Below are 13587 nucleotides of genomic sequence, written 5' to 3'. Positions count from 1 at the left end.
GGTAGGGTTCGACACTTGTTGCTGAAGTGGAGTTGGGGTCACATTGTTTGTCGTCACAATAAAATACCTTGTATATTCAAATCGGCATGCCAAATGCATAGACTTCTGCAACAAATGCCATATAATCTAATATGAATAACATGCCATGCGTGTTATGTTATGACATTTACTGTCCACAATTTTAAAAAATCGCGTACCAGCATTTTTTTGAAACCGTGGGTAAACATAACTATAGCAAACCAACAATGATGAAATGCTTAAATACATTCGCAGAATGGCTGATCATTTTCTTGCCTTTGTACATCAATTGCATATTTTAGACCCACTTTTGCAAAACCATAAATACAATTGTCATCAATGAATACAACATTCACTGTAAAGTGTTCTGTTCACAGAATATCAACAGGTAGTTTTCATCAGAAGAGAAAAGGTTGCAAATGTGTTCTCTATTTCCAGCTATCAGTAAGTACTATTACACAAACTTGTATATGTCTTTAACAGTAGAACACCAGGTACAATATAGGGAAAGATCTGAAGAGATGGTAAGAAAATAAAGTGGAGTTACTCCTAAGTTATCATCTCCAACACTGTGACTTTCCATTATAGAGCTTTGCTTTGGTGTGGATTGTGGCCTATACATTCATATCAGTTGTGGTTCCTCCACTGTATTCACCTTTCCTTATTTCTACTGGGGAGTGTGTTTCTGCTTGCCGTCGGAACGTCCAAGCCTATGTACAGTTTTGAATACATGGACTTGGATTGTGATGACACTAATGAATGACAGTGGAATAAAATTCCACAAATTAACTTTTAACAAGGCACACCTGTTAATTGAAATGCATTCCAGGTGACTATCTCATGAAGCTGGTTGAGAGAATGCCAAGAGTGTGCAAAGCTGTCATCAAGGCGAAGGGTGGCTACTTTGAAGAATCTCAAATATGAGTAGGTGGGTCCAAACTTTTGACTGGTACTGTACATAAAGAGTAATTTTGCATAATTCTGCACCTTTTGATAGTTGTGTTACAAATTTTGATCATCATGATTTAGGGACTTTAAAGAAAACAATTTGATTTTTTTAATTACAGAATAACTTTATTTTGTCAGATTTAACTCAAGATCAAATCGATTGAAATCACTGACAGATGTTATTGTGGGTGTAGCGAAGTGGTTATGTTCCTAGCTCCAACAGGGCAGTAGTATCTAACAATTCACAACAATATACAAAAATCTAAAAGTAAAGGAATGGAATTTAGAAACACATAAATATTAGGACGAGCAATGTCGGAGTGGCATTGACTAAAATACTGTAGAATAGATTGCAGTATATACATATGAGATGAGTAAACCAGTATGTAAAAATTATTACAGTGACTAGACTTCCATTATTAAAGTGACCAGAGATTCCATGTCTATGTATATAGGGTAGCAGCCTCTAAGGTGCAGGGTTGAGTAACCGGGTGGTAGCCGGTCTGTGTGGGTGGACCATTTCAGGTTGTCAGAGATGTGTACGCCGAGGAACTTGAAGCGTTCCACCTTCTCCACTGCGGTCCCGTCAATGTGGATAGGGGCGTACTCCCTCTGCTGTTTCCTGAAGTCCATGATCAGCTCATTCAGTCATGGGTGAACAGGGAGTACAGGAGGGGGCTGAGCCCGCACCCTTGTGGGTCCCCTGTGTTGAGCATCAGCGAAGTGGAGGTGTTGTTTCCTGCCTTCACCACCCGAGCTTAATGATGAGTTTGGAGTGTTGAAGGCTGAGTTATAGTCAATGAACAGCATTCTTATTTAGTTATTGAAGTTGGTCTAGGGTGTCAGGTAAGGTGGAGGTGATATGATCCTTAACTAGCCTCTCAAAGCATGTTGACAGATGTGAGTGCTACGGGGCGATTGTCATTTCTTTCAGTTATCTTTGCTTTCTTGGGTACAGGAACAATGGTAGACATCTTGAAGCAAGTGGGGACAGCAGACTGGGATAGGGAGAGATTGAATATGTCCATAAAAACACTCCAGCCAGCTGGTCTGTGCATGCTGAGGACGCGGCTAGGGATGCCGTCTGTTCTGGTAGCCTTGTGAGGGTTAACACACTTAAATGTCTTACTCACGTTGGCCACGGAAAACGAGAGCCCACAGTCCTTGGGAGCGGACTGCATCGGTGGCACTGTGTTATTCTTAAAGCGGGCGAAGGTGTTAGCTGGTCTGGGAGCAAGACGCCGGTGTTCGGGAGCAAGACGCCGGTGTTCGGGAGCAAGACGCCGGTGTTCAGGAGCAAGACGCCGGTGTTCAGGAGCAAGACGTCGGTGTTCAGGAGCAAGACGTTGGAGTTCAAGAGCAAGACGTCGGTGTTCAGGAGCAAGACATCGGTGTTCAGGAGCAAGACATCGGTGTTCAGGAGCAAGACATCGGTGTTCAGGAGCAAGACATCGGTGTTCAGGAGCAAGACATCGGTGTTCAGGAGCAAGATGTCGGTGTTCAGGAGCAAGACGTCAGTGTTCAGGAGCAAGACGTCGGTGTTCAGGAGCAAGACGTCGGTGTTCAGGAGCAAGACGTCGGTGTTCAGGAGCAAGACGTCGGTGTTCAGGAGCAAGACGTCGGTGTTCAGGAGCAAAACGTCGGTGTTCAGGAGCAAGACGTCGGTGTTCAGGAGCAAGACATCGGTGTTCAGGAGCAAGACATCGGTGTTCAGGAGCAAGACGTCAGTGTTCAGGAGCAAGACGTCAGTGTTCAGGAGCAAGACGTCGGTGTTCAGGAGCAAGACGTCGGTGTTCAGGAGCAAGACGTCGGTGTTCAGGAGCAAGACGTCGGTGTTCAGGAGCAAGACGTCGGTGTTCAGGAGCAAGACGTCGGTGTTCAGGAGCAAGACGTCGGTGTTCACGACGTGGCTAGTTTTCCCTTTGTAGTCCATGATTGTCTGTAGTCCCTGCCACATACGTCTCGTGTCTGAGCCACTGAACTGCGACTCCACTCTATCCTGACGTTTTGCCTGTTTGTGTTAACCTTTATGCAGGCAGTCGTGTTCTTTTGAGGAATGTCTTAGCAATTGTGACGTATACTATCGTTTTGATGAATGTATTTACGTTTTGAGAAGGAAACTTCATTTTGAAAATGCATTTACTGTTTTACAGAAGGCCACAGAGTTGCGTGTCTTGAGAACACCATTTTGACAATCAACAGCATTGATTTAACAAAGCTTTCACGCAATTGAGAAAAACTGTAAAGGTCCTGATGATTCCAGGGAATTTGAAACAAAAACTATAGCAACCCATCTATGATTACCAAAAATGCAGCTCTCTCACAGAGCCGTCAGATGTTTCAGTAAATTGCATCACCTCTGCAAAATCACCTGTTATGTACAAATGTGCTTTTTTCAAATCATTGGGTATGGTTCAGTGACGTGAATGAGAGTTCACTGGAGCGTGTGTGTGTATGCGTATCGGCGCCTGTGTGTGTGTGTGTGTCAAAGTATAGTCATTGCAGTCAGGTCGGTCGGCTTCTACATCCCTATACCTTTGAGCTTTTACAGAGGATGAGACTGCAAGCTTCACTGAATCCTCCACTCCTCTGCCCGGCCAAAGCTAACTCACCTCATCTCCTCATATGCTGTCTGCATCCCAAATGGCACCATATTCCCTATTTTGGGCTGCCCAATAAGGCTCTGATAAAAAGTAGTGCACTATATAGGCAATAGGCGATCATTTGGGACACAGGCACTGCCCATTCTGCTATAAATGGAACCTAAACCTGAGTGTCTGGACCCATGGGTCCCTTCCCTTCGTTAATATGTCCACTTCACCACCCGCCCGTATCCCTTCTTACCACATCAAAGATCTCAGCCTTTTATTCCAAATAACCCCGGGGAATGAAGAATGGAGAGAAAAAACGATGGACCAAATGCAGGCTTGATGTGTTCTCTTTTAGTTTTTCTCTTAGTCTATATCTTCATTTGCCCTTTGCAGAGATGGCTAGGAACACTGTGAGTACAATTTCACCGTGGCATGGGAGATGGGAGGCTTTTCACCCCTCCTAGCTAATCAGAATTTCAATGGTACTCTTGCCCTATGCTATCTCACTTAAATGCAACAACTAGCCACACACTCTTAAAAAAAAGGGTTCTAAAAGGGTTCTTTGGTTGTCCCCATAGGATAACCCTTTTTGGTTCCAGGGACAACCTTTTTTGGTTCCATGTAGAACCCTTTTGGGTTCCATGTAGATATTTTGTGGAAAGGGTCCTCATGGAACCCAAAAGGGTTCTACCTGGAACCAAAAAGGGGTTTTCAGATTCTAGATAACTCCTTTTTTTCCTAAGAGTGTAGTCGGCGAACTTGCTAATGTTGAACCAACTCCTATATGCAGCCTGGAAATACTCCTGCCATGGCAACTTGTGTAGCTAAGGGGCAAGGTAGGAGTACCTGCGTTCCCCTCTTGACTAGAGTTCACTTTGAGAGGGAAATTCAGAACAACAGTCAAAGTGCTCGAACAGCGGGAGCTGTCTACAGGCTTCGCAGGGATCCAACTAGGGAGAAAGATATTACGATGCTACATCTCGCCTCAACTCTTCACCTCCCTTCCTCATTTAGGCTTTTACGCATCCCTGGGCACCTTCTCTCTCTCCCTCCTCCGACCTTGTCTAGCGGCGTGTTCATCTCCCCCATCATCTCTAATGGAGTGACCTAGCTGCTTAGAGAAATCAGAGGCAGCGCTAGACTGGATCACAATGCAGCTCTCGCAAGAGTCCATAACCTTAAAAACCACTACTGCTCTTCTACTGACAGGTCTATTGTTGTCAATCCTCTCAAAAGTGAACAACTTATGGAGTCTCTATGGCATGTGTCATTTCATTATTATGCCATACATAATGGCATTGTGAGACGGTCGTCTGCAGTGGTGTAAAGTACTTAAGTAAATATACTTTAAAGTACCACTTAAGTCGTTTTTTGGGGTCTCTGTACTTTACTATTTATATTTTTGACAAATTTTACTTTTACTTCACTAAATTCATATAGGAAATAATGTATTTCTTACTCCATACATTTTCCTTGACATCCAAAAGTGCTCGATAGATTTTTCTGTCCTGCTAAGCAGTCAAATTCACACACTTATAAACAGAACATCCCTGGTCATCTATATTGCCTCTGATCTGGCGGACTCACTAAACTTGCATGCTTCGTTTGTAAATTATGTCGAAATGTTGGAGTGTGCCCCTGGCTCTCGGTAAATTTAAAGATAACAAGAAAATGGTGCCATCTGATTTGGTTAATATAAGGAATTCTAAATGATTAAAACTTTTACTTTTGATAGTTAAGTATATTTTAAACCAAATCATTTTAGACAAGTAGTATTTTACTGGGTGACTGACCTTTGCTTGAGTCATTTTCTATGAAGGTATCTTTACTTTTACTCAAGTTTGACAGTTGGGTACTTTTTCCACCACTGCTCCTCTGCCAATACAGTAGTTGTACAAGTTGTCAAACCACATGTTACTGTATATAGGTGTTTCGTTTGTTGTTACTCAGTGTTGTAGCTTCTCCAGTGATCCACAATTCATCATAAATGAGCCACACCAAGTGGATTTGGTTGATACAGTACATAATCACTCAGCTATTTCTTGCTCCACAATATTATACTGTATGTATCCAAAAGTCAAAGCACATTATCAATACGAAACCCCCAGTTGTTGAGGGATGTCTTGGGTCATTTCACATATCTTCCATTTTCATCAGCCTTCCATGTGTCAGGGAAATTGTGGTACCACTGAGAATGGGATTTATTATAATGTATTCCAGAGTACCAGAGGAAAGAGCGAGAAGAGAAGGATCATGGGGGCTCTCTCAATACAGGGCTCTCTAGGCATTAGCCATTGGACACGGTGGTCTTTGTGAATGGATAATCTCTCCCTATGAAATTATGTGAAATGTTGAACCATAAAATCAGTTTCATGCCTTTTATAAAAAAAACTAAAATGCTTGGTCAGTGATTAATTGAATTGGCCATTAACCTCTAAAATACCCTTTCTCCTTGTTAACACCCATCCAGTTTCGACAAGTCAATATCCCATGTTTCTTTCCCCTAACATGTTCCAATTCAAAACAGAACCCCACTTGTTTTGAGCCCCACATTTTTTGCTAAATGTTTTTTTATTTTGCCAGTAATACGTGTCACATATCAGTTTTAATACAATGTAAAAAAAAAAAAAAGTGTAGTTTGGAAGGAATCAGCGGGTAACTGCAAGCTGCAAGCATTAGCCTGCTAGCCTGCTATTCAGCGGAGTGGTTGTGTGGTCCCAGTTCTGGGTTTAAGGGTCTCTTTTCCAAGCTTAAAATGATAAACATTCAACATTGGCCTTGCTGTAAATCCAACATCATTTCTGCCATGCTCAAAACAACTGATAACGCGGAGCTAGGAAATCTGACTTCAGTGAGTTCAAGACAACTGGGAACTCGGGGAAAAAACTAGCTCCGACTGGGCAAATACTTTTTGAACGGTCATCCAACTCCGAATTGTAAGTCGGGAACTCAGGCCTCTTTCTAGAGCTACGACCTGAAGATCACTGATGTAATCATGATTCAACCTTGTTTTTTCAGAGTTCCCAGTTGATTTGAAAGCACCATAAATCCAAAGAATGCCAGACTTTGACGACAAAGTTTGATGACAAAATTTGCCCACGAAAGACCACTGCACCAACTTCATGTTCAAGTGAGCACAGCACCTCAAGGTGAGTCCAAAAATGTATTGTATGCTGCTGCATAAATTATGTAATAGGCCAAAGAGATATGTATACTGTGGCTAAGAAAGTAATACTAAGTGTATGTTGTGTAGTAAACTGTTAGTAGCCCATGTGCCTCACCTAATAATTTGGTCTATTTACACCTCTTAATTTTGCGTACTGTTCTGACTTGGTGGTGCACATGTGGCCTATAACCTGTTTTAGAGAAATGCAATCATTAAATATTGTAAGAGCTTTCATTGTCTGCTTATATGCCCCCTTCATTTATCCTACGGTTCTGACTTGGTGTACAGGGAGAACACTGTAAGAAGGCCCATGATCTGAATTCTATCGCTGTACATTTCAAAGGTGCTGAACAAATAGTTAAACTGACTACGTCCGTCCTAGCTCGCTCATTCATTTCTTAATCGAAATTGCAGATTTCATTGTATCCGCTTGTCGTTCCCTTATGCCATAGTTTGTACATCTCAATTATCAGTAAAAAACACATTTGTTTAAGCAAGTCAGCCATGTCAGCTATGTCGTTTTAAAGGCAGTAAATTAGGTTGAATTAACCAGTTTCGCTGCCAGACAAGGCTACGCTGATAGCCAGATGTAGCAGTGGTCAGGTGTTGGGACTGCTGTTGGGACTCTGCTGTTGGGACAGCTTTATGTAGGCCCTAGCAGTTTGTGGGCACCGTTAGTCACCATTATAGGGCCATTAATGTATTGTTTAGTGTTGTATTGTGTAGTGGCTTTGCTGGCATGCATCCCTCCAAAAATGTTTTAGTTTGCCCCCTAAGATTTACATGCTAAAATTGCCACTGGTCATCTGTATCGAGTATAAAGTCAAAACTTTATTAAAAAGCTGACATGAAAACTTTCCAAAGTCTGCTGTTTTATGCTGGAATGAGGTGCAGCCTACTGTGCTTCATCCATAGGGAAACCGGTGTACTGGTGGGTGTTTTTCTCATCACCGTCACTATGAGAAAGCCAAAAAACTATGTGATTGACATTGACTGAAAAAATTGAGGGCCTTATTGTATCTACTGTAAACAAACAATGACATCCCTGGAGGCAGTATAGTTTCACTGACAACAAGCTCTGACCTAGGCGTTGCTGTTCTGGCAACATCTCCCTTAAGTCAGTATAGTCTGTGACCGTATGGCTGGTTGGTGACATGAGAGTATTATATGGCCCATACGCCATTAGCTGCAGGGTTTTGTATGTGACTTTTTAAATGTAATCCTTTACACTTACTAGTTACCCGTCCCAAGATTTTATCAGTAACGTAATTCTTGGATTACCCAAACTCAGAACATGATCTGATTACTTTCAGTTACTTTTGGATAACTATCCCCTTGAGAGGCATTAGAAGAAGACAAAACGGATCCATCAAATGGATCATCATAGTGATCTCTGACTTGTGGTCAGACTTGCTCAGGTGGAACAAACTTAAACCTGTGCCTTTTTTCAATTCTGAATTGAATGTCATTGAGAAAACAGAATGGTGTCAATGTATTTTTTCGCAAATATCTTTTCTGAATTAAATGTAATCCAAGAAGTAATCATCTAGTTTTTCTAAAGTATCTGTAATCCGATTACACTATTTTGTAATCAGATTACAGATTACAATATTTTAGCTGTTGACGTTTTTTTGTGTAATCAGATTACATGCAATCAGTTACTCCCCAACCTTCATTAGCTGCTACATTACGCTTGTGGTAATGAGAGAGGTGTGTGTGTAAAGAGAGCGAGGTGAGGAGCTAATGACTAGGGTCGGGGGAATTGGCCGGGGCAAAGTGATATTGGGAGTTGAACCTTTAACCTGAATAAGAGACTAAGTCCTCAAATTCAGGAACTACAGAGCTTTAGGAAAGTATTCAGACCCCTTGACTTTTTCCACATCTTGTTACGTTAAAGGCTTGTTCTAAAATGGATTAAATATTTTTTTCACCCTCATCAATCTACACACAATACCCGGTAAAAAACATAAATATCACATTGACATAAGTATTCAGACCCTTTATTCAGTACTTTGTTGAAGCACCTTTGGCAGCAATTACAGCCTCAAGTCTTCTTGGGTATGATGCTACAAGTTTGGCACACCTGTATTTGGAGAGTTTATCCCATTGTTTTCTGCAGATCCTCTCAAGCTCTGTCAGGTTGGATGGGGAGCGTTGCTGCACAGCTATTTTCAGGTCTCTCCAGAGATGTTTGATCGGGTTCACGTCCAGGCTCTGGCAGGGCCACTCAAGGACATTCAGAGACTTGTCCCAAAGCCAATCCTGCGTTGTCTTGGCTGTGTGCTTAGGGTTGTTGTCCTGTTGGAAGGTGAACCGTTACCCCATTCTGAGGTCCTAAGTGCTCTAGAGCAGGTTTTCATCAAGGATCTCTCCGTACTTTGCTCCGTTCATCATTCCCTCGATCCTGACTAGTCTCCCAGTCCCTGCCGCCTAAAAACATCCCCACAGCATGATGCTGCCACCACCATGTTTCACGGTAGGGATGGTGCCAGGTTTCCTCCAGACATGATGCTTGGCATTCAGGCCAAATAGTTCAATCTTGGTTTCATCAAACCAGAGAATCTTGTTTCTCATGGTCTGAGAGTCCTTTAGGTGCCTTTTGTAAAACTCCAAGCAGGCTGTCATGTGCCTTTTACTGAGCAGTGGCTTCCGTCTAGTCTACCATAAAGGCTGGATTGGTGGAGTGCTGCAGAGATGGTTGTCCTTCTGGAAGGTTATCCGATCTACACAGAGGAACTGGAGCTCTGTCAGAGTGACCATCGGATTCTTGGTCACCTCCCTGATCAAGGCCCTTCTAGCCAAATTGCTCAGTTTGGCTGTGCAGCCAGCTCTAGGAGAGGTCTAGATGTTTCCAAACTTCTTCCATTTAAGAATGATGGAGGCCATCGTGTTCTTGGGGAGCTTCAATGCTGCAGAAAGGTTTTGGTACCCGAATCAAATAAAATGTTATTGGTCACATACACATGGTTAGCAGATGTGAATGCGAGTGTAGCGAAATGCTTGCACTTCTAGTTCAGACAGTGCAGTAATATCTAACAAGAAATCTAACAATTTCACAACAACTACCTAATACTCACAAATGTAAAGGGATGGAATAAGAATATGTACATATGAATATATGGATGAACGATGGCCGAGAGGCATAGGCAAGATGCAGTAGATGGTATAAAATACAGTATATACATGAGATGAGCAATGTAAGATATGTAAACATTATTAAAGTGAATAGTGATCAATTTATTGAAGTGTCTAATGATTTGTAGGCAGCAGCCTCTCTGTGTTAGGGATGGTTGTTTAACAGTCTGATGACCTTGAGACAGGTGTTTTTCAGTCTCTCGGTCTCAGCTTTGATGCACCTGTACTGACCTCATCTCCTGGATGGTAGAGGGGTGAACAGGCAGTGGCTTGGGAGGTTGTTGTCCTTGTTGATGTGTTTTGCCTTCCTGTGACATCGGGTGCTATTGGTGTCCTGGAGGGCAAGTAGTTTTATCCCCGGTGATACGTTGTGCAGACCGAACCACCCTCTGGAGAGCTTTGTGGTTGAGGGTGGTGCAGTTGCCATGAGGGGTTTAGGTGAAAAGCCACATTTCTTCAGCCTCCTGAGGTTGAAGAGGTGCTGTTGCGCTTTCTTCACCACATTGCCTGTGTGGGTGGACCATTTCAGTTTGTCCATGATATGTACGCCGAGGAACATAAAACTTTCCACCTTCTCCACTGCTGTCCCATCGATGTATATTTCCTGAAGTACACAATCTTCTCCTTTGTTTTGTTGACGTTGAGTGAGAGGTTGTTTTCCTGACACCACACTCCGAGTGCCTTCACCTCCTCCCTGTAGGCCGTCTCGTCGTTGTTGGTGATCAAGCCCACTACTGTTGTGTCATCTGCAAACTTGATGATTGAGTTGGAGGCGTGCATGGCCACGCAGTCATGGGGGAACAGGCAGTACAGGAGAGGGCTGAGCACGCACCCTTGTGGGGCCCCAGTGTTGAGGATCACCAATATGTGGATATGTTGTTTCCTACCTTCACCACCTGGGGACGACCTGTCAGAAAGCCCAGGACCTAATTGCACAGGGCGGGGTTGAGACCCAGGACCTCAAGCTTAATGATGTGCTTGGAGGGTACTATGGTTTTGAATGCTGAGCTGTAGTCAATGAACAGAGTTCTAACATAGTCTAGATGGGATAGGACAGTGTGCAGTGCGATGGCGATTGCGTCGTCTGTGGACCTGTTGCGGCGGTATGCAAACTGAAATTGGTCTAGGGTGGCAGAAAGGTGGAGGTGATACCCTTCCCCTGATCTGCGCCTCGACACAACCCTGTCTCAGAGCTCTACAGACAATTCCTTCTACCTATATGGCTTGGTTTTTGCTCTGACATGCAGTGTCAACAGTGGGACCTTATATAGACATGTGTGTGACTTACCAAATCATGTCCAATCAATTGAATTTATCAAAGGTAGACTCCAATCAAGTTGTAGTAACATCTCAAGGATGATCAATGGAAACAGGATGCACCTGAGCTCAATTTTGAGCCTCATAGCAAAGGGTCTGAATACTTATTTTTTATAAATTTGCAAACATTTCTAAAAACCTGTTTTCACTTTGTCATTATGGAGTATTGTGTGTAGATTGATGAGGAAAATAATGAATTTAATCCATTTCATAATAAGGCTGTAACATAACAAAATGTGGAGAAGGGGTCTGAATACTTTCAGAATGTACTGTTTACTGGAATGTCAGTGACTCGTATTGTCACGATCGTGTACTGGAGAGAATGAGGACCAAGGCGCAGCTGGATATGAATACATCTTCTCTTTCTTTATTTAAAAGACGAAGATGAACACGACACGAAACACTTTAACAAAACTATACAAAATAACAAAACGACCGTGAAGCTACAAACGTTGTGCACATACAAACAGGCTACTAACGTTCTGACATAGACAATTACCCACAACTAATGAGAGCCTATGGCTACCCTAAATAAGGCTCCCAATCAGAGACAACCGAAATCAGCTGTCTCTAATTGGGAACTCATTCGGGTAACCATAGACTCTCCTAGAATACTAACCACCATAGACAATACTAGACATCTACACTCAACACAAAACCATACACTACAACCATTAACCCCTTTACCAAATAAACACCCAAAACAACCAAAACATAAACATTCCCCATGTCACACCCTGACCTAACTAAAATAATAAAGAAAACAAAGAATAATAAGGCCAGGGCGTGACATAACCCCCCCCTTGAGGCGCGAACTCCGGGCGCACCATACACAGTCTAGGGGAGGGTCTGGGTGGGCTCCCCTCCACGGTGGCGGCTCCGGCTCTGGTCGTAGTCCCCTCGTCACCACAGTACCTAACCACCTCCTAGGCTTTCTCCAAACGACCCCCCTCCACATTAACCCCATTGCATTCAGGGGCAGTTCCAGACTAAGGGGCAGTACCAGGGTAAGAGGCAGTACCAGGGTCAGGGGCAGTACCAGGGTCAGGGGCAGTACTAGGGTCAGGGACAGTACCAGGGTAAGGGGCAGCACCAGGGTAAGGGGCAGCACCAGGGTAAGGGGCAGCACCAGGGGAAGGGGCAGCACCAGGGGAAGGGGCAGCACCAGGGGAAGGGGCAGCTCCGGACTGAGGAATGGCAGCTCCGGACTGAGGGACTGCAGCTCCGGACTGAGGGACTGCAGCTCCGGACTGAGGGACAGCCCATGGCTGGCTGACAGATCTGGCTGCTCATGGCTGGCTAACTGATCTGGCTGCTCATGGCTGGCTGACGGATCTGGCTGCTCATGGCTGGCTGACGGATCTGGCTGCTCATGGCTGGCTGACGGATCTGGCTGCTCATGGCTAGCTGACGGATCTGGCTGCTCATGGCTAGCTGACGGATCTGGCTGCTCATGGCTAGCTGACGGATCTGGCTGCTCATGGCTAGCTGACGGATCTGGCTGCTCATGGCTAGCTGACGGATCTGGCTGCTCATGGCTAGCTGACGGATCTGGCTGCTCATGGCTAGCTGACGGATCTGGCTGCTCATGGCTGGCTGACGGATCTGGCTGCTCATGGCTGGCTGACGGATCTGGCTGCTCATGGCTGGCTGACTGATCTGGCTGCTCCTGTCTGGTTGGCGGCTCTGGCAGATCCTGTCTGGTTGGCGGCTCTGGCAGATCCTGTCTGGTTGGCGGCTCTGGCAGATCCTGTCTGGTTGGCGGCTCTGGCAGATCCTGTCTGACGGACGGCTCTAGCGGCTCCTGTCTGGCTGGCGGCTCTAGCGGCTCCTGTCTGGCGGACGGCTCAGTGGGCTCATGGCAGACGGGCGGCTTTGCAGGCTCATGGCAGACGGGCGGCTTCGCAGGCTCATTGCAGACGGATGGCTCAGATGGCGCTGGGGAGACGGATGGCTCAGATGGCGCTGGGGAGACGGATGGCTCAGATGGCGCTGGGGAGACGAGCAGTTCAGTCAACGCTGTGCAGACGGCAGACTCCTGCCGGCTGAGGCGCACTGTAGGCCTGGTGCGTGGTGCCGGGACTGGTGGCACCGGGCTGGGGACACGCATCTCAGGGCTAGTGCGGGGAGCAGCAACAGGACGCACAGGACTCTGGGGACACACAGGAGGCTTGGTGCGTGGTTTAGACACTGGTGGTAAAGGGCTGGAGACACGCACCATATAGCTAGTGCGTGGAGGAGGCACTGGTGGTACTGGATTGGGGCGGGGAGGTGGCGCCGGAAACACCGGACCGTGCAGGCGTACTGGCTCCCTTGAACGCCGAGCCTGCCCAACCTTACCTGGTTGTATGCTCCCCGTCGCCTGACCAGTGCGGGGAGGTGGAATGACCCGCACCGGCCTATGTAGGCGAA

At 45.2% G+C, this 13587-nt stretch overlaps 1 protein-coding gene across 1 annotated transcript in view; it reads right to left on the bottom strand.

The window, feature by feature from the left end:
* LOC129835257 (phospholipid-transporting ATPase ABCA1-like) overlaps positions 1 to 13587 on the bottom strand; it is a 245041-nt gene that overhangs the window by 217821 nt on the left and 13633 nt on the right. The gene's annotated exons all lie outside the window — the stretch shown is intronic.

Source organism: Salvelinus fontinalis, chromosome 36, assembly GCF_029448725.1.
Source record: "Salvelinus fontinalis isolate EN_2023a chromosome 36, ASM2944872v1, whole genome shotgun sequence".
In the NCBI taxonomy this organism is placed as follows: Eukaryota; Metazoa; Chordata; class Actinopteri; order Salmoniformes; family Salmonidae; genus Salvelinus; species Salvelinus fontinalis.
This window is presented reverse-complemented; position numbering and strand designations above follow the sequence as displayed.